This window comes from Chlamydotis macqueenii, chromosome 1, assembly GCF_036417535.1.
Source record: "Chlamydotis macqueenii isolate bChlMac1 chromosome 1, bChlMac1.mat, whole genome shotgun sequence".
Lineage (NCBI taxonomy): Eukaryota > Metazoa > Chordata > Aves > Otidiformes > Otididae > Chlamydotis > Chlamydotis macqueenii.
Window position 1 is genome coordinate 80139023 of NC_141556.1, and position 24055 is coordinate 80163077.

The window sequence follows — 24055 nt, forward strand, 5'->3', positions numbered from 1 at the left end:
AGTCATTGCATGTTTAAATAATTTCTAGTACCCTCCTGAAGGAACTAAAAAGTCTGCTACAGCTGAGAGGCTCCCCTTTTTGCACTCTCTTTTCCCATCAACTCACTTCATCTCATGACGGATTTGTCCCTAGACTTCTACATCAAAGTCGTATCCTGCCCATTTTTCTGCTTGGTATTACGACAATTTAAAGAACATAGATGGATGAAAAACACTCACCTAGGCACATGATCTCTTTTTGCTAGTAGAACAGTAGCGTTTCCTTTGGCCTTGACTATGCTGCTCTCACCTATGCAGAACACTGCCACAAATGCAATTTTCCAGACCTGTTCCTTTGACCAGATGAATCTTTACTTTCTTCATAAGCCATATGAGATAACACGAGACCCTCGCCTGTCTCGCACCCCTTCCAAACACTGCCTCAAAACCACTACTTTGCCACAATATCCACAAGGACTCTGGCATCAGTACTATGTCTATTAAGTCAACCAGAATTGCCTAGGTGAACACCATTCCCCTCCGCCCCCGGGACCACCAAACACAGCGGAGCCCGTGGTCTGTGACTGGCCTCCTGGGTTGTATAATAAGTATCTGTATTACTGCACGAAAGGGATACTCTAAAAAAAAGTGTATATTAAGTAAAAATAAGCTGTGACTTCGGTGTTAGATGCCAAAGCAAACAAGATTAGTACTCCATAAGGAAAATAACCAAGTTATTTACCACTTTGGAGTTCTACCAAGTATTTGATACAACCAAGCTAAAGCTGAGGATTTTAGTATATTTTCATTACAACTTGTTTTTGAGTAATTTGGTCTCAAGACAGCACTGTTTTTTGCAGGAAAAAAGATGCAATCTCCAATGCCTTTTCTCTACTTGTGGAGTAACCCTTCTTAATCATTCCATTTCATAACAGTGACCGTAACAAAAAAAAAAAAAAAGAAGAAACAAGTATTTTGATAACAAGTTCTCTGTGCTTCATATTTCATAACAATTTTATGCTTGCAGAGATGGCATGTCATTCCAGACACAGTGTGTTTCAAAATGGAAACCTATCAGGAAGGAATTTAGGGAATCATGCTCCCCAAACAAAAGGAAGACAGCTGACACAGAAGCAGAGAGAGCACTATATACTATCGGTCCAGCCTTCCTTACTCCTTTAGTTGGTAAAATGGCACCGGCATTGCATTTGAACTCAACTGAAGTACTCTGTATATGAGGAACCATAAGTTGCCACGAAGACTGATGAGGAAGAGTCTTTTCCTAGGGGAAAACAGAAACAAACCAACCCCCAAGAGTCTGCATGTGGCTGTCAGGAGGAGGGGAGAAACAACAGGACGGAGGAAGAAATCACTATGAATCTGGTGTCTTTATTTCAGGAAAATATCAGAGCTCTTGCAATTCCACAAACTAAACAAGGCATCACATAGCCACTGTGGAAAGAGTCAAGCCAATTCTGTTTAGAGAAGGAAGTAAAGAGAATACCACGCCAAAAACAAGAGGAATTTAATTTGATGAACGAGAATCAACATCTCAATTTAGCCTTTGAACCACTGCAGGACATGCCAAGGGACATTTTTAGTTCTGTGTTTGTTCTTCACCTGGAAGTAAGAAAATATGCTTTTCTCCTGCTCCTCACCAGAGTCATCTTCATACGACGTCAGAAAGACAGTTTACTGTTTGCATTAGCTCACCACTAAATGACGGTGGCCATAATACAGCTGAGTTCACCACACTCACAGAAGGAATCCTACCAAAAGCAGTACCATGCCGTCACGTTTCAGAAATGGTGATTAAAACACCACCGGTCCAAAAGATCCTAAATTCATGGAGAGAGAGGAAATTAAAAGCTGCGTGTTTAGCTCCCAGCTGAGCCTGAAAGTTGCGGAAGGTATACATACCACTTCACAAGGAAAGGGAACAGGAAGCCAGGGAAGAAAAGAGTCATTATGTTTAAATGGTAACATTTTCGTAAGGTTACACAGGCCAAATGAGTATATCCCAGAAAAATGTGAATCCAAGGCTGGGTAAAGAAACAGAAAGCAGAATAAGTGACAGCAGATTAGGGGGTGGGGAAAAAAAAAGCTTTAGGAGAGCAAAGAGATCAGATCAGAAAAATGTATCAAAATAATAAGAAAAATCATAAGAGCTAGTGCACAAAAATGAAAGGGTGCAATTAAATTTGATACTAGCAACTAGATAATAGTACCTGAAAGAGTTTCTTTGCAAGAGTCTCTCCCACACAGGATGCTGGCAAAAGATAAGTTTGAGATAGACTAAGATGATCTACTGCCAGGACCGACATGTCAACAGAAGAAAAAAAAAAAAATTAACTAATAGTTAGCCACCATGTCCTCAGGATTTATGAGGGAATTAAAGAATGTAAAGGCCGAGCAGATAACAGAAATATGTAACACTCATTAAAGCGAGCTATTCTATCATAGGTACAAAGTGTTTGTAAAATATGCTATAGATGACAGAAAAAAGAAAAAGAAAAAAAAATAACTTCAGCGCTAGAAAAACTGGTTTAAAAGCAGCCACACATAATTTCTTGGCAGAGCTGATGATAGGCATAAAGGCAAGAAATGGGAGAAGACACAGAACCACCTTTCTTAATCTGACCCAAACCCACTGTTAAATTTGCCCACGTGTCTTTGAGCATGTCAACTCAATTGTTTAAAGGAACTTTATGCAGACTTACTAGAAAGTCCACTTTGTAATCCACTTTGTAACAAAAAGTTTCAAAGGATCTAAATTATAAGGAAAATATAATATTTTCAACTATATGCACACTCCCACTTCCCACCACTGAGGAGATGGGAAAAAAAAAACCCTCAGAGGAGCAGTAAAGATAGATACCAATATTGTTGATAGAAACAATATTGGATGAAGTTACTGGAACTTAATCACTTTTTAGGTTAATACTTAGCTTTGCTCCTGGCTAAGGGCTTTGAATGGCAGAGCTGTGTCAACAGACAGGCTACTTCAGCTGACTTGTTTGTACAAACCCACATGCGAATTTGATGCAAGACAGCAAAACTCAGTCCGCGCGGTCAGGGAAAAAAAGGTCTCTTCCCTGGATGACAAAAGCCCATAGTTGACAAAATGCCATCAGTTAAGACGACTAGCACCAACATGCTGTAGGAACAGCAGTTTCCTCAGTAGGATACTCTGGATTCCTTTTTGCCCTATACATGATCTTCTACAACACCATCTCTTCCAGTGTGGATGCCATTGCATTCCAGCAACCCAAGAAGCCATACAGCCACAGGAGCTCTGCAGAGCTCCAATTGCACCAGCAGAACCTTGTTACTCTAGGTAGAACTCCAAGAAGATGATCCTGGATCAGCATACTATTACTCAAAGTAAATGTAAAGAACACTCAAAAAACCCCAAATGATTCTGAGATTGAAAGTATACAAAATATAAAATGTTATGATTAAGAAGTCAGAACTGCCCCCCTTGAAAAGGAATGAGAGTATCAAAATAAGTTCTAGGTTCAATCATCACCACTCCCAGAGCAATGGGCAGAGATGACACAAGCAATTAACAAGTGAGGAAAATGAGAGTTCCATATGAGAACTCTGAAGACACTGGTACCATTAAATTAATAAAAGGTAAAAAGCAAAAAAAAAAAAAAGAAAAAAAAATCAGACTGGGTAAAAAATTAATAGGCACTACTAGCCATCCATTCTCAAAGCCTGAAAGAGACTTATCATTTTATCAAGTAAGTATGGTATCAAGGAAATGTCTTCAAGTTTGCAGTAAAAAGGGATTAGGCTTTCACTTTGATTTCCTCTGAAAGACCAAGTAACGATCAGAAATCACAAGTATTCAAATAAATACATCACAAGCTAATGAATGTGCAAAATTTATCTGCCTACTTCAGATAGCTATAACCAGGAAAACTACATACTAAGTGTTCCATTAAGACCGTGTATCCAGATCTTCTCAATTCATTATACTCCTTGCAGGGGGGTTAGACTAGATGACTTTTAAAGGTCCCTTCCAACCCAAACTATTCTGTGATTCTATACCTAGACATTGCCTAAGAAAGCTTATCTGCAAGGCTGTTTTGCTTCACTAGCTAATTAATTGCTTTTCTTGTCATATAAAACATTGAGAAATCACTTTGAACAAAAGCTTTATAAGATACAAGCTGCTCTGGACAGAGTGTACGTTTACATATACATTTATATATAGAGACATAGTTTGTATGTGGGTGTATGTATATAAAACCACAGACACATATATATGTCTTGCCACTGCTTTAAAGGAAAAGCATCCTGACAGAATTCAATTTCTAAACTTGTCAGGTGGCAGACAAGCAAGAGTTGCCAACAGAGCACAAAGCTCTCGATGCTCTGCCAACTGGAATGCACAGCGACAAACAAACAGCTACCAGGTTTTTAACTTGAATCCACAGCTCCAGTCTTAGTTTCCAGTGGGCAAATCCATGCAATTAATACACTTCTTGCTGCAGAAAGACAAGCTTGTAAAGGAACTCCTGTGAGTTTCAACAATTCCCTCCAGATTGCCATGGGCTACAACAGGCTCATCTGCACTGCAGGACACAGGTAACGCCCGTGGACACCCTCAAAACTTGGCTTGTGGGCCAAGTGCACATGAAGCCCCCAAACAAGGGCAAAAGACAGGTCTCCTGAACAAGAGGAAACTCTTTTGCTGGAGCACGCCCAGCTAGTAAACCACTAAGCCAGTTCCTACTCCCGCAACAGGGAGATACATCAACAGGAGGCAGAGCCCATCATACCCTTGGCTCATCCAAGAACTGCTGCTTCAAGAGCCTCATATGCAGCCAGCTGAAAGGGCAGACTGAGGGGAGACACTCTGAGGCCGCTTAAAACAAAGTCAGGACTACCAGAGAGCAACCATGTCCCGCATGCCAGCTCACATGTTAACTCAGTGAGCTAAGTCGAAGAGCTAAATCAGTCACAAACTAACTGTACGAGCAAGCAGAATAAACAAACACATAAATAAACCACATCCAAACAGTCTTCAGTCATTTCTGGTTCCCTGCTCTTGCTCACTGTGGGATCCTGAGAGCCATCCAAAGTGTGCATTTGCAATGACTGTGGCTGGGAAGAGAAGAGAATCACCATAACCGTGAGCGTTTGGTGTTACCTGCCATAGAAACGCAAACTACATTGCACTAACTTGAGAGTGCTCCACCAGCTTCAGTGGATCCATGCTACTGCTCTTCCATTCCACTTTTACTGCCACTGAACCTATTTCTTTTGGTCAACAAGGGTAAGAGCAAGTTGGGCAGGACACAGAAGAAAGGAAAGGAGGGTTTACAGAGCATTTTACTTCTAAGCTTGTCTATGTGTCAAAAAGGAGGTAATTTAACGTCTAGCACGGAGTGAATGACCACCTAGAGCCTACGGAGCAAACGGTATGATAGATTTCTGGTCTGCTTCAAGTGAAACACAAACAGGTGAGCTCAAACAGCAGAACATGCTACTCATGAGTTCATTCTCCGACTTGTCCTCAAGCGAAGTACGAGCAGGCATAAAAACGACTCTAAGCAGCAGGCTCTGGGCAGCTGCTGGAGGCAGTGGGGCTGTGTCAAGCAGCTGGACTCAGTAACCTTTTCTACAAGCACAGTTGGAAAAAGACAGGTTGTCAGTAGCCTTTAGACTACTGTTCTCCTCCTTTCTGTATTAGGTTAAAGCTCCTCATGGCACTGATTAGTTGTGCTTACAAAGGACTCACACCAATGGCAGCACATAACAAGCCAAAAATCTTAGAAGACAAACAGCAGGGCCTAGGGCAAGCTGGTACATTTGTACCTGCAACTTTGTTAGAGGACATCAGCCTCTAGAACTGGACACATTCTAGAAGCAAACACAAAATTTGCCAACTTTGGGGTTTTTTTTGGTAAAAGATAAAAGCTTCTCTTCCATCTAGAGTAGCTACACACATATCCAGTTAAAAAAAAAAAGCCAACAACAAATTATTAATAGCATGAAGAAAAATAGCAACTCACAGCAGAAATGTTTAGACGGATCATTTTCCACACTCCCTCCCACCCTCTCAGTTGCATTGAAAGACATGTCTTCACGTGGACTCGGAAGCACGCTATTTGAAGCCCAAGTCTCTGACTCTTACAAACTTCCAACATGAAGATATGGTCTATAGCAATGTTTTGAAATCGATTCTTTCTTAAATATTTACAAATGCCTAGTGATAAAGACCAAATACACAAACCCACACAGTATTATATTCCCAAAAGCCGCCACATATTCTAATCTAGCATTTCTAGTTTCTAATATGTATCTTCAGCTACATGAATTACAAACCAAAATACAGACTCAGAAAGAGAGCAGAACTCACTAGTGTTTAGCAATCTTTAGAACATATTTTCTAGATACACAAATAGTATATACGACTATGAACTCACTGGAAGCTACACCTTTCCCTGGACTTCCTAGAACTTGTTATTAGACTCCATTTAGATAGCCTGTCAAATGGCTTTTCCTCATACACACAGAAAATAACTCTTTTGTTACCTACAAGCTTAGTATTACTAGCCAAAGTGGAATGATCCTATCTTGTTGTCACATTAGAACTATGTTTTCTGTGATTTAAAAGGGTCATTTTCATGTGCAACTAACGCAGAACTTCTTTCTTTCTTTTAAAAAATATTTTTCATAGCTGTTGACTCTACTTTATTTTTTTTTCCCCTTTATTTAGGGGAAATATAGTATATTTTTTCAACATCTGATCAACACCTTTTCCGTTATTCCTTCTTTCACTTGCTCACATTCTGTTCCTTATGTACGTCTCCCTTTTCTAGTATTTTCACAATGACAAAAGTTGACCCTAGTACCACACAACTTCTGAAATTGGACATACTGTTTGAACCTTCAGCTTCAGAAAGTGGTAAGCCTGAGTACTTTTCCACTGCAGAGCAATTTAATCGCATTTTGAGTAAAAGCAGAAGTGTACTTTATAATTTAGTTAAGCAAAGATATAAAAAAATGTGCTACTACCAGGTATCTGCTCCAGTATCAGACAGCTTCCAGGGCAGGAAAAGCATAATATTAAGTAATTTCTTTATTTGCCCTTGCAATCTCTAACATCTATCATATGCTTAGAAGTTTTGGTTTTGTTTTTTTTTTTTAAACCAAAACTGAACTGGAGACCACACATGTCCATATTGAGGTATAATGATTTACTGAGCATGTACACATACAAAAAATGAAATGCTCAACAGCCCTCCTAAGTTAATCCATAACATAAATTCTTGGCTTTGAAATATTCAAAGACTTAAAAAAAAAAAAATCAAGATGATGTTGATTTTTTAATTACTCATCAAGTCATAAAAGCCATTTTTCTGCCGAAGTAGACAGCCTCTTCAAGGAAAAGGGGGAAGGAGAAAAAAAAAAAAAAAAAGAAAAGAAAAAAAAGAGGAAAAACTACTATTGAAGGACTTGGCAGCCTTTAAAAATTTGTAAAACAAACACTGCATCTCTCTGAGCTAGCATTTGCTAACAGTGTCACTGTACTCTGCTTTTTTTGTGTGCCTGCCACTAAGCAGCACATAGGAACAGACAGTCCCGAAGCTTCCTGAAAGGACAAGACCTGAACCTTTAAGCTGAATTAGTCCCCCCTTCTCCACCCACCCACCTTCCCTATTGCATTACCTCCTTATTGTTGACTGAAATAGTAGACAAAGTCAGCGACTGAGAAGAACATTCTGCCTATTTTAATACAAAATCTTGAAAAGCCTCACCGCAGCTCAGTTAGAAAGATTAGATGATCATTGGTTGTACCCTCTCAAAATCCTGCAACTAAAAGAAAAAGATTTAGTGTTAAACAGCAGCTGTATTTTCACTTAGCTATGCAGACATTTCATAGCCACTTTGCCATACTGGCTTACGTCTGGGCGTTTGAATAAAAATAGCTAATGTGCTTGCTCGTTACGCCATTAAATAAAGTGCACAAAGGATTGCCAGTACTGTTTTTGCCCATGAAAGGCAATGGTCATTAATAGCTTATATTTGCAGAAGGCTGTCAGAGGAACAGCATGCCTGAGCTTCCTCCACAGTTTTCTATAGGTTTAACCATACATGAGGCAGCAGGGGGAAAAAAGACACCACGCGTTTCCTCGTTCCAGAACAGGTCACACCTGCAGGAGAGCTGGCAAGTCATACAAGCCTCAGTCGGAGAAAAAGATTTGAGTCCTGTAAATCTGAGGGGCTAGAAAGATGTGGGTCTCTTCATGGAAAGAATAGCTTGGGAAAACGTGCAGTGAAAGCCTCTCTTCGTTAGTATTTCCACACTTTCTTTTGCCGTCCTGAGTAGTATCTCGGAGACCTGCACTTGCATTACTATTCTTTTTCATCCAGTTAACTTTCTTTCAGCAATATTTTGAGAGGAAACAGGCAACAAATGTGCTACTCATCTAACAATGTCTGGGCTGGATAATAAGATTTTTAGGGCATCTTCAAACAGGTCCACCTGGAAATCACAGCAGACAGGTAAAGTGAGCCTCATGGAGGAAACAGGCTTTGTCAACTGGATGGTATCCAAAGATGGATCATCTAACAAGCAGAACAGAGGACTGAGAAGCTGACAGCATGCTCACAGAATGTCAAGCACAAAAAGTTAGGGATTTCCAGCAGCTGGACAGGAGGGCTCACTTCACTGACCAGGAAAAACATACCATCATACATATCCAGATGAGAAAAAAACAAAACAAAACTGAAAAGGGAGACAGAAACAAACGAGGTAGCAGAGGAAAGTACAAGTACAAGCAGCTTTATCAAAAAATTTGTCTAACTATGCCCTAAATAAGTCTCCTACTAGGTAGAAGATCACAGAGTTTACCAGCTTTTACAAGGATGGCACCTGTTTGCCTTCAGCTGCTGTGTCTTCCCAAGACACAGGACGATGAATTTACACACCAGTTACTGTGTATTACCTCTCTTCAGTAAGACCTCAGAGCACTCGCTGTGTAAAGCTTGAGAGCTTTTAGGAAATTGAAATGACACGGGAGTAGCCTGGGAGAAAGGGGAAGAAGGTACTGGGTCCTGTTGCTGTGAGAAGAGACTTGCCATCAATGCAGAACTCCAAATAGACTATGAGAAGAGAGGTTTTCACAGCCTGTCCTCAATTTGGAGCACATCTGTCTTGCACTCAGGGACTTAGGACACCCAGAGGTAACCCTACTGAACTGGTGACATCATTTGTCCTCTGCTAATCTGGACTCAATCTAGCATGTACCTTCAGACTCTTTTGGACCTAAAAAGATGTCAATCCAATGCGCTAAAATCAGTGCTGTACTTTTTTTCCTGGAACATTCCTCATGCTTGCTCAAAACCTGGCAAAGCTCTATTAATCTTTGCTGCAACCAAGATTAAGTATATTCTGTATGCTCCCCAAATTTCGCCAGTAAGAGGCCTCTACCTAAACGCTCTTAATTTAGAAAGGCACTTCTAAGTATGTTGGGGTTAGTGAAGAGACATGCAACGTAAGGTTCATTCCCCCTCCTACTCTCCTCAAATTTCTGGAATTCAAATAGATCCCCATGAAGCTGTCTGGGATAGCAGAGCTGAAAACTAAGAGAAAACACTGAGTGCCAAGCGTAATCTTTAAAGAAAGAAGGTGTGAAATCACAACACCTAAGCAGGTTCCTACCTATAACAAGATACTTATGGGAACTGTAGAGATGATAGGTGCTATACTTATTCCAGACAGCAATAACACAATGACTGGAAAGTAATCTCATGCCCATCCTTTGGGCAAATATGTTCTTGGTGCTTATGACCCACCTTTGAAATTAAGGCTTGTTTAGTAGTGGGATGGCATGTTGAGAGAAGCTCTCCAAAGTGTAATTCAGACTCTTTGGACATATTTGGAAGATAACTTTCAGAAAACGGATGGCTTACACACTTAAGGGACCATACAAACTTAGTGAAATATACACTATCAAAAAAGTCCCTCCCCTGCAAGCACCATCTTGCCAGGCAGAAATTCAAGTCCTGACATGGCATTTGAGTTTTTAAAAGTCTGGAGTGCATGATTCTTACACCTAGAAATGAAGAAGCATTTTATTCAGAATATTGTGAGGGGAGGCAGAGTTGCTCTCCTATTTTGAAAGCAACATCTATGCTACACATGCAGAGCCAAAGTCTTCTAATCCAGCAGGCTGAATACATACTAGTTATTCAAACTCATGAACGTGTGCGTAAGAGGAATTTTCATATAATTAGTCTCTGTTGTCTTCGTCATTTCATGCTCTTTGTAAAGTTCTCATTCCAGTGTTGCTACATTACACAGACCCATCTTTTTGCTTCCCACAATGCTTTCTGTAATATATAAAAAAAAATTAGACAAGCAGGAAAGGATGTCTAAAAAGAGAGTATTTGTACAAGCCACTGATCTATCGTTTAGCCAACAAACAGGCTCAATTCATAGATTATGATAGTAAAGCAAAATCAAGTGAAGCACAATTAAAATGGGTAACATTGTTTTAGTCTCAATATTAGAAATCATGTGTCATAGTTGTCTGCCAAATTAATTTAATGGAACAGAGTTATGATTTTACAAAGAAAAATTTTTATCCTGTTTTAGCAGACTATCACTCTGGATAGCATGTAAAAGATCTTAGAGAAGAAAAAAAGTTGCATTTATTCTCAACTAATGAAAGTTTCTGCATGCTTCCACTTGTGTATCTTTATTTGCTGAGAAACTGACAGAAGTTTATAACTTAAGCTCGAAACCAAAAGAGAGCGCAAATTTACCTGAGGAGGTCCGTGCAAGGAACTGATCCTTGAGTCTGAGAAACAGGATGAAAACTTGTACTACATAGGGCATAATTAGTTTCAAGAACACTCTAAAGAGAAGCGGTGTAAGTTACTGGTGACGTACAGCTCATACTGTGACCAAGAAAGAGCAGAGATAACAGACTTTCTCACAAAGAAGGACCTTGTTTCAGCAGTTCCTTTCGTATATTCACGCGGCACAAACTTTAAAGCTTCGGAGAGTGCAAGCCCAAAAAAGCAGCAGCATGAGAGCTTGGAAAGGTCCACGGCAGAAGAGATCATTCTGCATCCCCGCAGCCCCACAGGAAACTTCCCGTCACTGAGGCAACACTCTTTCCCCTCTTTCCTGCCTGCCCAATTATTAATTTGGGGTTTTTTTTTCAGCTGCTGGCGCATTTCGTAGGGACACAACATGGAAAGCTGCCAGCCTTCCCAGAGCCAACTCCGAGTAGGTCAGTCTTGGCTCAGCAGCAGGCCACATAGCGCAGCAAAAGGAAACACAAGGCCTTGAACTCACACCCATCTTCCCTCTCATCCTCCATACACACAATTTAGATGCAGATTTTCTTTGATTGCTGAGGAACAGTAAATCACTAGAGATCATGATAGCTGCCAACAGGCCCTATCCATAAGCAAATCAAGAACAGCTCAGATTAAAACTATGCAAACCCAGAAGCTTAAGATGCCAAATTTTACCATTAATGTGTCTTTTTTTTGCTTCCTTCAGGTGTTATGAGAGGCTACAGAGGACCTATAATGGAGATTTATTATTTGGAGCTGCCAAGCTAATACCAACCCAAAGATCAGGTCCAACGAAGGAGAGAAGTGGCAATACAACCTTCCCTGCTCCCATGGCCATCCTCAGACGGCAGCAACACTGCAGCAGCACAGGGCATCTCAGCCTCTAGCCTTCCTCCAGAGCAGTTTCATCTCAATTAGCTTTGGCATCAGGGCAGTGATACTAGTAATAAAGAAAACTCTGAGGATAGGGTCCCCCAAGTAACAATTAGGAAGTAGCCTGAAGTTACAGTGTTGGCTTCGTCTTCACGTGAATGACTCCTGGTCTTCAGTTAAATGCTGACTTTAGTCCAGGCTGACATCCTGATACACATCACCAGGCCAACCATCACCTATGGCTTTTGATTCATGCTGAAAGTAGAGGCCATGTATGCAGTTGACAGCCCTAAAGAATGAGACATTACCCTTTGTTTATGAAGGGAGACACCAAATAAATCAGACAAATATTACTGACACTGATACGATATGTAATTACTGATATTTAAAATATTCTACAGAAACCCTCCATGTCACTACGCTAAATCTGGAAGCAATCCTTAAGGAACTGTAGGGAAAGTGAACACACCATTCAACACATCAGGGACATGGCTACTTCCCTATTATCCATAAAACCAGCTTCTTGATAATTCTTAAATAATCGTGGACATACCATTACACAACTACGGCCAAAATGCTACAAGACTGCAACAAATGTTTAGTCATTTGATCAGTGTAACAACAAATCTGTAGAGACAGATTCACAGGATTCGCAGGCGAAAGCCAGGTTTCTTCCTGGGGTGAAACGAAAGTGAAAAACAAAAGGATATGCCAATCCTTCCACACCTTATCCTTTGACAGTAACTACTCTACACCATCTGGCTATTAAGGACTGTCAGCACTTGAAGAATATCCATGATGCTTTCCTGACTGCTCTTACATAAAAGAATAAAAAGAAAATAAAAGATTAGGAAAAAAAAAAGTCCTAGAAAATTCAACAGACATAACAGACATACTGTAAAGTGAACGCTATTGCCCTGCCTCCTTTTTCTTAAGGTAAAAAATGCTTCAGCTGTGCTTACTGTATTTCTTGGAATATCTGTATTTTGAAAACAGTGAATATTCCTGAACAGGTCTGGGGGTTAAGGTGTCAAACAAAGAGACAGGTGACTGAGCAAGGCCCTTGCCCTGCACACAGCTCTTACTGCACAATGCACTAGAGCAGAGCTCACTTGAAGACCAATGCAAGTAACAGAAATCAATGGCTAATTTGCCTACTCAGCATTTCTTAGAGGCCTAGAATAGAGCCTGAATTTGCCCTCTGAGGGCTTCTTAAGGCCTACATGAACCACTTATATTAAATGCAGAAGAGCAGCTGACCTGTTCCACCAGCCCATCTCTAGGATCTCTGGAGGACTTCACTCACCCTATCTCCAGCTGCTGGCTGCGAGTACAGAGGCACAGGACAGAAGTCATTTTGCCAAGGAAGGTGCACAGGCACATGGCAAATACAACCGCAACTCCTCCCGTGGGCTGAGGGCTGGCGCGGACCCCAGAAGAGCCAGCGGCGCTGGCTTGAGAGACAGAGCTCCCAGTGAAATCCATTTAACACATTCCTGCACAGCTTCTGCTGATACCGTTCCTATGGACAGTTGAAGCTATTCCAGCTAAAAGCAAACATCCTTGCCTGGCTAGCTACCTTTGCTGAAAGAAGAGCATGCATTTTATAGAAACAAAGATAAATTGAACTCACTTTCTCCTACAGAAGTTCTCCTGGTGTGATTTTGTTCCATTATATCTGCTTAGGTAGCTAACAGAACCAGAGCTACTGGAGCAGTATTCTGCACCTTTATATAACATGTTGCGTTTTTAAATGCTTGGCTGGGCTTTCTGGACCCTTGCACACGTATTAACTATACAGCATTTTGCAGCTACCACCTCTAATTAGGACAGGAACTGGCACCTTCTTTGCTGCTTTTACTTACTTGTTCAATTAAAAAGAGACTTTGAAATTGTGTGTTAAGACATACTGAAGCACTATTGCATTAAACAAGCATCATAACCAGAATTTATTACACCTCAGGTATTTTTTTATAAATTCCTTCCTAAAAATATTAATAAGCATTCTCAGTAAATGCAGGATTTAATTTTGAATATCACTAATCTTTGTCTCTTTTGTCATTAAAAATTAAAGCTAAAAATACGTGTACACCCCCCCTGCTGCATACTTGCTCCACATTCAAATAGAAACCCCCAGACAGCCAACATAAACAACTGTGATGAATGCTTCAATCTCCAATGGGCAGTGGGATGAACACCATAAAAAGAAATTAAGACTTACTATTTTTCCACCTCCCCTCAAAACATAAGAGCCTAAACCAACTCCTGTTTGGTCAGTTGTGACTTTGTAAACTCTGCATCTACCAAACCACACGCTTCCAGGAATAGGATAAGTCTTAAAGCACGGATTACAAAATCATTTTGGGGTTTTGCTTGGGGTTTTTGCTTTTAAGAACCCCAACACACATCCTTACAAGGAGAAACAGTTCAATCTGCTTTTAGCTTTTAAAACCAGCACAGAGCTATTTATTCTGCTGGGTATACACTGAATGTTTGAACAAAAAAAAAAAAGTTAGTCATAGGTCAGACAATACAGCTTGCTATGACTACACCCTTCACTTGAAGGAAAACCAAAAGATCGATCTTCTATTTCAACCAGCTGAAACGACTGTAAAAGAAGGCAAATTCTGCTGGCTTTCCTTTTCAAAGAAAACAGCTTCCCATCTGATATCTAACCAGATGGTTTTTTTGGCCGCTGCAAAACCCTACCATTGGTCAGGCTTTGCACCAGGGACATCCCATACACCTTGTTCGGCACCCACTGATGCGCGCTCAACTCCTCATCCCCGCCACTTCTACGGGGCGGGGGGGGAGGGGGGGAGGAAAAAATAAAAGTCAGCAGCGGGTATCTGTCACGGAGTTATTCGTTTACAAGCGCGAAGGTTAACAATTTGCAATTTGCTTCAACTCCTGGACTCCACGGCAGCCCTCCATTTTGTCAACTGCATCAATTTAAAGGTTTTCCAAGTGGAAGGCAGAACTTCCAACACTGTCTCTGGGAGCCCTTGGGGGCTTTAAAGCATCCCCGACCGGTTTCCGCGGTGGAAAACCCACCCGCAGCCAGCACTCTTTCCTAAGTTCAGAACGGCAGAGGCGCACGCCGCAGCCTCCCCGCACACCCCCGGCAGCCGGTGGGTCTGCGGGCGCGCTGAAGAGCTCAGCGGCTCCTGCTCACCCCTCACCAGCGGCCAGCCGACTCCCCTTCCCCACCCCCCCCAGGAGGAGAGGAGAGGCAGGTGGATAACGGGAGGTGAGGAAGGGAAGAGGAAGAGGAGGAGGAGGAGGGTGCCGGCCGCTCCGCAGCGGGTAGGGGGAGCGCGGGGCCGCCCGCCGGTGCCGGTACTGTAGCCCCCCCCCCCTCCTCCCCGTTCCTTACCACCTGCGGAGGCGACCGGAGCCTGCCCGGGCCGGGGCAGCGACCTGTCTGCTGCGGGCGCGCTCCGCCGGAGGTGAGGGGGCGGCGGGGAAGGGCATGCGGGAGGAGGGAGGAAAGGCTCCCGCCGCCCGCCTCTCCCGCACCTCCCTCCTCCTCCTCCTCCTCCTCCTCCTCCACCCGGCCCGGCCCCCCCCGCGCCCCTCGCCCCCCTCCCGGGCTGGTTTCCACGGGGCGGCCCCGGGCGAGGGGGTCCCTGCGCTCCTCCCGGCACTTACTGTTTCACCCCCCCGTCTGTCTGTCTGTCCCCTCGGCAGGGATAAAAGTTGCTGCCACCGGCCTCGCCGCTGCCGCCCGAAACAACTTTGTCTCCTTCCAGCCGCTGGGAAAGCTCCTCTTTTTTCCTTCTTCTTCAATTAAAAAAAAAACAAACAAAACAAACAAAAAATTAATTAAAATTAAAAAAAAAAAAGAAAAGCTCTATCCGGCTCTTTTTCTTAAGAGGAGGAAGCGTGAAGGTGGAAGGGGAGAGGAGAAGAAAAAGGAAACATTTGGAGCTTTTTCTATCCCCTCTCCTTCTTCTTCCCCCCTCCCTCCCAAGATGGCTTGAGAAAATTAAAAGGGGACAGTGATGGGGGGAAAGGGGGGACACACTGAAAAGCTCGGGAGTGGGGAGAAAGTTGGGGAGGGGGGGTTGTTGTGCGAGTTTGTTTTGTTTTGTTTTGTTTTGTTTTAAATCCTTCGGTTCCCAGAAGGACGCAAACGATTACAAACAAGCGGGCCGAGCGGGCACAAGGAAAGCAGCGAGCGAGAGAAAAAGAGTTTCGCTGGTCAGTAAACTTCAAGCTGCTGGGATGAGGTCATCGGTGTAAAAATAAAGCGATGGCGTCATTTGAAACCAATCCCAGTGAATGAACTCAGCCGGGGGGTGAAGGCGGGGGGGGGGGGGGAGAAGGAGAAAGAGGAGGAGCGGGGAGAGCGGATCCGTGCGGGGTCAGGGAGGCAGCGGGAGGTGGGGGGGGGGTCAGGCCGTACCGTGCTGTCACCGGGGGGGGGGGGGGGGGGGGGTACAACACACGCGCCCGCTGCCCCCGGGCCTCCCGCTGCAGCCGCCGCGCCGACCCCTGGGAGGAGCCGGAGCCGCCGAGCAATTCAACCGAGCCGCCGCCGCCGCGGCCCTTCCCCGCCCCTCGCCCGGCCGAGGACGCAGGCCCCGCCCGCCCTGCCCTCGGTCACGGCGCTCACCTCTCCCCGTCCCTTCTCCGCAGGGGCCGTCCCGCTTCAGCGTCCCCCTCCGTCCCCGGCGTCGGGGACTGCGCTGGCTCCCACACCGGGGCCCGAGGCGGGCCCGTGGCCGTGGGCCTCGCCGGCCATGTGGCGCTGCGCGACGCCGCGGCGGGCCCGGACCTTCTGTGGCCTCCCCTCGCCGCTCCCCCGGCCCACGGTCGGGCCGCTTTGTGCCCGTTGCCACCATGTAAAGGCCCCTCGGTACCACTGCGAGTGCTCCAGGTGACTCCATAAACACTGGTCTTACCTTTTAAAAGGTAACGCTGTGAGGTATGACGCAGAATCGTTAAAGCGTCAAGGCGTCACATCGTCCTGCGGTAGCACAGCTTCATGCGGGCAGAGCGCCCTGTTGCCTTCATGGCAGGTTGAGGGCCCTCACCCTTTAAATAACCTTGTTAAATTAAAAAAAAAAAATAAAAACCACATCTAAAACCAGTAACTTGAGGAAAATTAAAGTTAAGCCTAAACACATACACAGAAATTATTTTATCTAACACACATCCGTTCTGGCTAGTACCAATCTTAACTGGCGAGGTACATCCTTCAGGGGTCTGGTGGGTTCTGTCTGTCTTATGCCTCCCTCTTCCAGGTACAACAGAATACTCTGCAGCCCTCTTTCCCCCTCAGAGGCATCGCCACTAAGGAGAGCCTGCCACCACTGCTGGGTACGCAGGACATCTTAAGTGGCAGAATTCAAACCCTCATCAGTCTCCTCTGCTGGCTTTCGAATCCTGGTGCCACAAACCCTTTGAAGACAGGATGAGAAAGAGGATTAACCACACGGATCCTTGTGCTCTTGGTGGCTGTCTCTTCAAACAAAATGCCTTGGGAAAGGCACAAAGCTATCACCCACAGTAAAACTGTGTGCTTGGTGTTTTGGGAAACAGGCAAGTCTGAACAAATTTTATGGTGGTGGGCTCTGTCCTGGCAAAACTGACCAAGAAACACCTTGACAAAGGGCCCAGTGTTAAGGAGTTGCGAGCTGTCTCTCACGAGGAAGCCCTGTTGGCGCTCACACTGAACAGTCACGTTCTCTGCAAGGGAGTGCAGAGCGTGAGGGGGAGAAAGAAGTCCTGAGAGAAGGCCAGTCTTCATAAGACAGTGACAAAAGAAAGATCAAAAGCAGTGAAGAAACTGTGGTAAAGCAATTTATGTTCATATGCTCACTATTTTGCACGTGTCTGTCTTGTAGTAGCCTAAGAACAGTTTTGCCTTTTTGTCTCAATTAACCAGCGGCCCTGAAATTCCTGTTGCAAACCCCCAAAGTGCCCATAGTATTTAGTCTGCACAGTTAAGGAGCTAGAACTGACCCATTTTGACGAAGGGGATCAGAGAGCATGCCAGAGAAACTTGAGGCGACAGCCAGTGCCCCAGCTTATTCAGACCAGAGAAGTGCAGGAACAAATAGTTCCAGCATGGTTATCCTCACAAAGAGAAGTGGGGAGCAGCAGAGAGGGGCACGTGGTGAGGAGGAAAGACATTTCAATTCTCTCTTCCAACGTCTCAACTCGGTAACACCTTACGTAACTGTTCTTTTGGTTTTTTAATTGGGAGACTGAAAAAGTATCCTCACTTGTAAAACTGTAAGAATAAAAAATACTTGTGATCTTTTTTGAATATTTTTCTTTTTAGCTGAAAAAGAGATATTCAGAAAAGTCTAGGAAATTAAAGCTTTTTCAATATAAAGGCAGGATATTATTTTCCTTACGTCATAAAAAGTACAACTGAACCACAGTGATATCACAATTAACAGGTTGAAGTTGTTACAAAGAGTAACTTTTTATTTTCAGCTGAGCCTGAGAGTCTGATCTGGGAGGGCATTGCAGGGTGAAACTGTACAAGCTTGTTGCTAACCTGAAGACACAAGCGGAAGGAGTCCGGAGGACTCGAGCACAGCAGCATCTGACCTCACTTCGTTGAGATTAGCGGCCACGTCCTTTACCTCCTGTTCGCAACAGGGAAAGCGTGCACATGTTGGCAGCTGACATGCCTCAGCTGGTGGGTGGTCACTCGTGAAGGAGCAGTAATTCTTTTGCATGTCAGAGTCTAACTACAGCTTAACTTTTTTTTTTTTTCCTTGAAAGCCTTTCGTTCCTCCCTACCACTTGCACAGCAGGCTCCTGGAAATTATCTCAACTGCTGGCGCAAACCAGGGAGAGAGTTAGGTCTTAGTTTGGTAAACACCTGAACCATCTGGCAGAGGAAATGCCTGGCTTTGCTGGTGTCCCTGGCTGCTGACCTTCCTTTCCCAGGTTTTCAAAGGTCCATCAATTCTATGAAATGTATTTTGCTACGTTTCTGGCAAGGGATTATTTTTTTTTTTGCATCACTGCTCACTGCCCCTTTTGGGCAAAGTGGTACTGAAAGATGAGTTAATGTTAGCGTCCCTTTCTTGTTCCTCCTTATCAAGCTCATGAGAGCTCACGGTGGCTCTCCAGCAGGCTATGCAACAGCACTTGAACTTTGACACTCCCCCATGTCCTACCAGTTCATGTTCTGCTTCTGGCAGGAGTGGCTGTAAGTGTGTCACCCCTCACTGCCCCTCTTGCTGGGAGGGCCAGGGGAGTGGGAATAGGTGAGTACTTTCAAGAGCTGGAGGTTACACACCTTGTTTACAAAGGTTTCTCTATTTATTCATAAAAGCTAGCATTGCTTTTTGTTCCTTTTCCAGCTAATGGATTTTGTGGCACTTCACTTGGTTAATCAGTTAGCAGTGATTAAACAGGAGCAAGATGAATGACAGCCTGAGTAACGTCATCATGTTTTCTGCGCAGTGGAGAGGAGTGGTTTGCCAGAGGAACCTCTTGCGAAATAAGTGAGACTCGAACTTAAAGCACAGAATTTACCATGCTTTAAAATCCCCTTGTGGGTGCTCACTTCCTTCACAGGCTGAGGTGGGATTGCTGAAGAGGTTACCATTCCCAGACAGCTCCCAGTTGCTGTCACAGCTGTCTTCTGCCAAAGGTTACCACCTCTCCTACCGACCTGCAAGCTGCTCACTCAATTCCTCCCAAACTTGTTTTGGCCAAAGTCAACCAGAGTAGCTTAAGCAGTTTAAATAGTAAATGTTGGCTGAACTGGTTTGTTTTGGCTGAAGTGGATTAGGGGAAACCCAAGTCAACAGATGGCAAGTGGGTGATGACCTTTTTGTGGACCGCTTCAGGGGCACTGTGTAGTTTGGCCTAATCTGCTTTCAGAGCAGATTGCTGTACCAGACATAACTGCTATCGACAGCTCTTCAGGGTATTTAAAAATAGAAGAGTTGCTGAGATATCCACACTGAAACATTCATAGCATTTTTAGATACCAGTAGTTTTGCTGGCATAGAGAGCAGGGTACGGCAGTTGGAGCAGCACAGGTTTGTGGGAGAGCTTCATGGCAGTGGGAACACATGAATTTGGAAACCAGTAGCAGTAGAAGATGTAGGACTGCGGGTGGGGAAAGCGCGGAAAAGAGAGAAAAGTTTGCAGATGGAGATCAGCGGGAGATCACAGAGCTCAGTCTAGAGGAGGAATTTGAGTAGTGTGAGAAATGCAGGCATCAGAGAAGTAGGGTGCAGAGTAGCAATGCTCAGGGGAAAACAGTGACTTGAGAACAACCAGTATCTCCCCATTCTTCCTTTCCATATGTGCATCAGACCTTGGGAAGCTGTATCCCTCTGGAAAATGCCTAAATAAGAACAGCCTCACTATTCTGTCGCTGCAGGTAGTTTTCATACCTCTCCTACACTGTAGCTTCTGCAGGACTGCCAGATTCATAGCATGCCAAACAAGCTGGAGTTAGTATGCAAGTGGAGAGGTCTAGGTTCAATGCAGGTACATGTTTTTGAGCTAGGACAAATGTAAGACAAGATGGAGCAATATTCTTGTTCTCTGTAGGACAACAGTGGATGATCTGGAGCAGTGGACGAGAAAGGGAAAATTACAGGAAACAGAGCAGCACAAAGTACAGAGAAAAAGGAAGGAGAGCATCAGCTATCTGCTTCCATGTATCTTCTTATTTCATAATACTTCCTATATCCATTACTCAATAGGGATTTACATGATCCCTATCTTTATAGTTTCTGAGTGCCCTTTAATTTTCTAAGTCTTGTGGGACAGAGGAGTATCGTGATACCATGTTTTATGGATATAAGAATGAGTTGCTGAGATAAAGTAACTCATTCAAGGTAGTATAGCAAGCTGGTTGCAGATCAGAGAACTGAACCAAGTTTTCTTAAATCCCAAATCTAACCACTAACTCATCCTCCTGCATCTCCTCTCTTCCATCTCTCAAAAGAAAGAGTGACTTTTTCTTTTACCCACCTGAGCAGGCACATTTTTGTAAAATTAAGCTCTTGCACAGAAGTTTGTTGGCTTAGTTTGCAATTAGAGACACACACACACACACAAAAGGCTATAAGTGAGATAGACAACAGAAGACAATGAAAACAGACCAAGGAAGTAGTAATAATAATTTCTGATTCTGTGGATGGGCTTTATAAAGCTTATGAGCTTTTGATCTACAAAAAGCTGCTATTTTGATGGTTAAGCCACTTCTGCATGAAACAGCAAGATTAAGTTTTGAGAAAGCATTTGAAATTGGAGATCATAATAAATATTATTTACAGAAAAGGAGCATAATAACATGTTGCCATCAGGAAACAGAATAATGAAATAATGTTCTCAAGAAACAGCAAGTTCAGACGAATCTACAGCAACTGAGAAACTTAACTAGTAACATTTCTCACTTTTCTAGAGAGAAAATATTTAAACAACAACCAACAAAAAAAAGTGACACATTAAAAAAAAATCACAGACATATTTCAGAAAGTAAGATAATTGTCACAATAAACAACCCCCTCACCTTCTTTTCTTTGGCTCTTACTCACAGCTAGTCGCTTGTCTGCAGGCTGGTGTACTTGCATTGAAATCGGCTTGTAATGGGCTGTAAGCACAGATGGTGTAAATCATCATTGCTCAAATAACACTTAAGTTGCTATGCCAATTTATACTATCTGGAGAGTAGCTTTGTACGTTCATGTATTGTTTATGGCCAGTGATGAATCAGAACTAAAATGTATTTGTGTTTATTATGAGTGCAACATAAAATGTATGAGGTCTTTGACTATTCATATCTTTCTTTTTAACCACTTGAATACTTTAAATGATGTGAGAGTACAGTAATTGCTAACCTTAAATATATTTTAGACTTTTTTTTTCTTATAATGAAATATTTTTTTAAGAGTACCAAGGATATGATGAAAAAGGAGAGCATTTATAAAATGTTTTAAAGTTGTGATATGTGAAATGGAATCTGGGTCAATATAAACCGTTAAGTACAAAGTTGCTGTCTTGACAGCATGCTAAAGTAAGCTCACAATCAGGAAACTTGTTTAGAAGTCCAAATGTAGAAAGTGAATTAATAAACTGTAGTATTAAAAACCAGTTTATTTTTATTTTTATTTGTTTAAAAATATTTTTATTTTCAAGACAGGTACACAGGAGAGGAAATTTGCTGACAGTTTTAGAGTCTTCACCATTTCTCCTAATCCGTTCTGTTGGTTTTTTTCTACCTTTAACAGCTCCTGACACCTTTGGATGTCCTAAGCCTTATGGATCTGACAGGTTGTTGTTTATTTTATTTCTATTTCTAAGGTGCAATTTGGGTGTTGCAGTAATAGGCAAGTGAAACTATATTGTTATTCAAATGGATAGTGAAAGAGATGGGTTTATCTTCCATGGGATCATTAAAATGTACTTAATAGATAAAAAGAGCCTCATAGCAAAAAAAGAAAATACAGACAAACCCATAATGGAAATTAAAAAAACTTGAGTTCTAAAAGGGAAAAGAAAACTGAGTTAAATACTATTTATTGTTGCTGTGGGAAAGAAGGGCACGAGCACCACAATGACCTGCATTTATAAGCTTTCATTCATATAAACTTTTAAGTAGATAACACCCAGAACATCAATATTTTGCCCTCACAGTAAAAACATTCATAGAAAGACAGACTGTTAAGTCTGAAGAGTGTTTTGTTTTGTTGAATGCACTGGTCAGAAAATTGTCAGCCTGGTACTAGCCCAATTGTCAACAACAGACAGCAGAGTTTGTTGAGAAGGACAGGTGAAAATATCAGGTTACGTGGAAAAGAAGCATGTGAAAATTTCAGAGCCTGTCATTTTATCTTTTTTAGGGTGCAAGGTTAGAATATGCCTATTTTAGTAGCAATCTGAGTTCACAACTCTAAGGTGAGGTGAAGGTCTGCTTGTTTATTTTTATATTGCTTTCTTGACTACCCTTCCGATGCTGGGGAACAAGCTGGCTTCTGTGTGTACGGGTACAACTCTTAGTTCTACAGGAGGTTTGAAAATCCTGCAAGAACACTTCTGCTTCAAAGCAGTTTAGCACTTGTTCTCCTTGTAGCTGGGGGAAGAATCATTAACATATTAAAACTGTTTAAACCCTTGGTTTATGTTCAGCCTGCAAAAAGTAGGGGAGATCAGTGAGGGGAAAAGACACGGCTGCAAATTCAATATTTTATTTTCTATGTGAAGGTCTGCCTCAGACTTCTCATGACTTATGTGAAGTTACACCCACTTACCTCAGATATAAATTTGGCTTGTTGACTCTCCTGTCATTAAAAAATTGTTTCAAGCTACTAATCAAAAGATGATGAGTTCCAGATAAACTTATGCTGAAGAATGTGCATTTTCATGACCATTTAAAATCTAAATGGGATATTATGAAATCAAATGAGGAAGAAGATTTTTTAAGAGGGGGAATTTCAAGTAGAGGACATGACTTTCCAAGACATTATTTCTTGGCAATTGTGTAAGCTCGGAAGAACTTTCTGGACAGGAACATATGAGGCTAGATTCTTTTGTAAGCCAGACAGTGGAGACATTTATGGGAAAATGGCAGATGCAGTTTGAGTTCCAGAACACAAAAGGAAAAAGAAGTCCCTGTTAGAAGGGCCTGTCTAATTACTAAGTTGCAGAAATTGTATGTTTATTCATCTGTTATTTTGTATGAGGACTTACAATTAAATGATGTCAGCTGCAGTTTAAGAAAAATGGTTATTATAACTGATGATTCATTTTAAATACCTTCTTACCGTATAGCGCCGGCAGGAGATCAGGATGCAGTTGCACAAATGCTGTAAGCTGGATGGCACTGAAAGAAGAGCTTGGTCCCCCATTTAGTTTACAGCATGTGAATGAACAAAGGCTTGAACCACTGCAGAGGAGATGGCAACATGGGAACAAGGACGCACAGCAGCTGGTAGGGGAAGAGTGAACCAACGTGTGCCAGTGGTGGTCCCTTCTCACAGGGGTGTACAGAGCCTGAGAAGATGCAGGCAGATGACTTGGTTGAGGCCATCTAACAGGTTGCTGATGCCAAAAGGAGATGCTCTAGCTCACAGTTTCCTACCCTCTGCTTCTAACTGCGAGCTCCTGCCACTTTCCTTGCTGTGGATCTGGCATTGCTATAATGCAGCATGAGTCAATTCAGCTTACCAATCCAGCAGAAGTAGAGCGAGTTATTCTTTTTGACGGTCATTAGGTTGACGTTTGCCGTTTGACGATATTAGAAAAGAGCTGTTTACAATGAGGGTGGTCAAACACTGGAACAGGTGCCTAGAGAGGCTGTGGCTTCACTGTCCTTACAGATGGTCGATGCTAGAATGGACAGGGTCCCAAGCAACCTGATCTAACGTTGGAGTTGGATTTT

At 42.8% G+C, this 24055-nt stretch overlaps 1 protein-coding gene across 3 annotated transcripts in view; it reads right to left on the reverse strand.

Annotated features, from left to right (window-relative positions):
- The window catches only part of DUSP16 (dual specificity phosphatase 16), a 66672-nt gene extending 50850 nt beyond the window's left edge, over positions 1 to 15822 (reverse strand). For 2 of the 3 annotated variants that reach the window (XM_086758160.1, XM_086758145.1), the window contains exon 1: positions 15334 to 15822. The gene's annotated coding sequence lies outside the window, so the exon portion shown is untranslated. Of the gene's footprint in view, positions 1 to 15058; positions 15134 to 15333 lie in introns of those variants that run through there. The other variant, XM_086758153.1, reaches the window with a different exon arrangement.
- Between the last annotated feature and the right edge of the window lie 8233 nt (positions 15823 to 24055).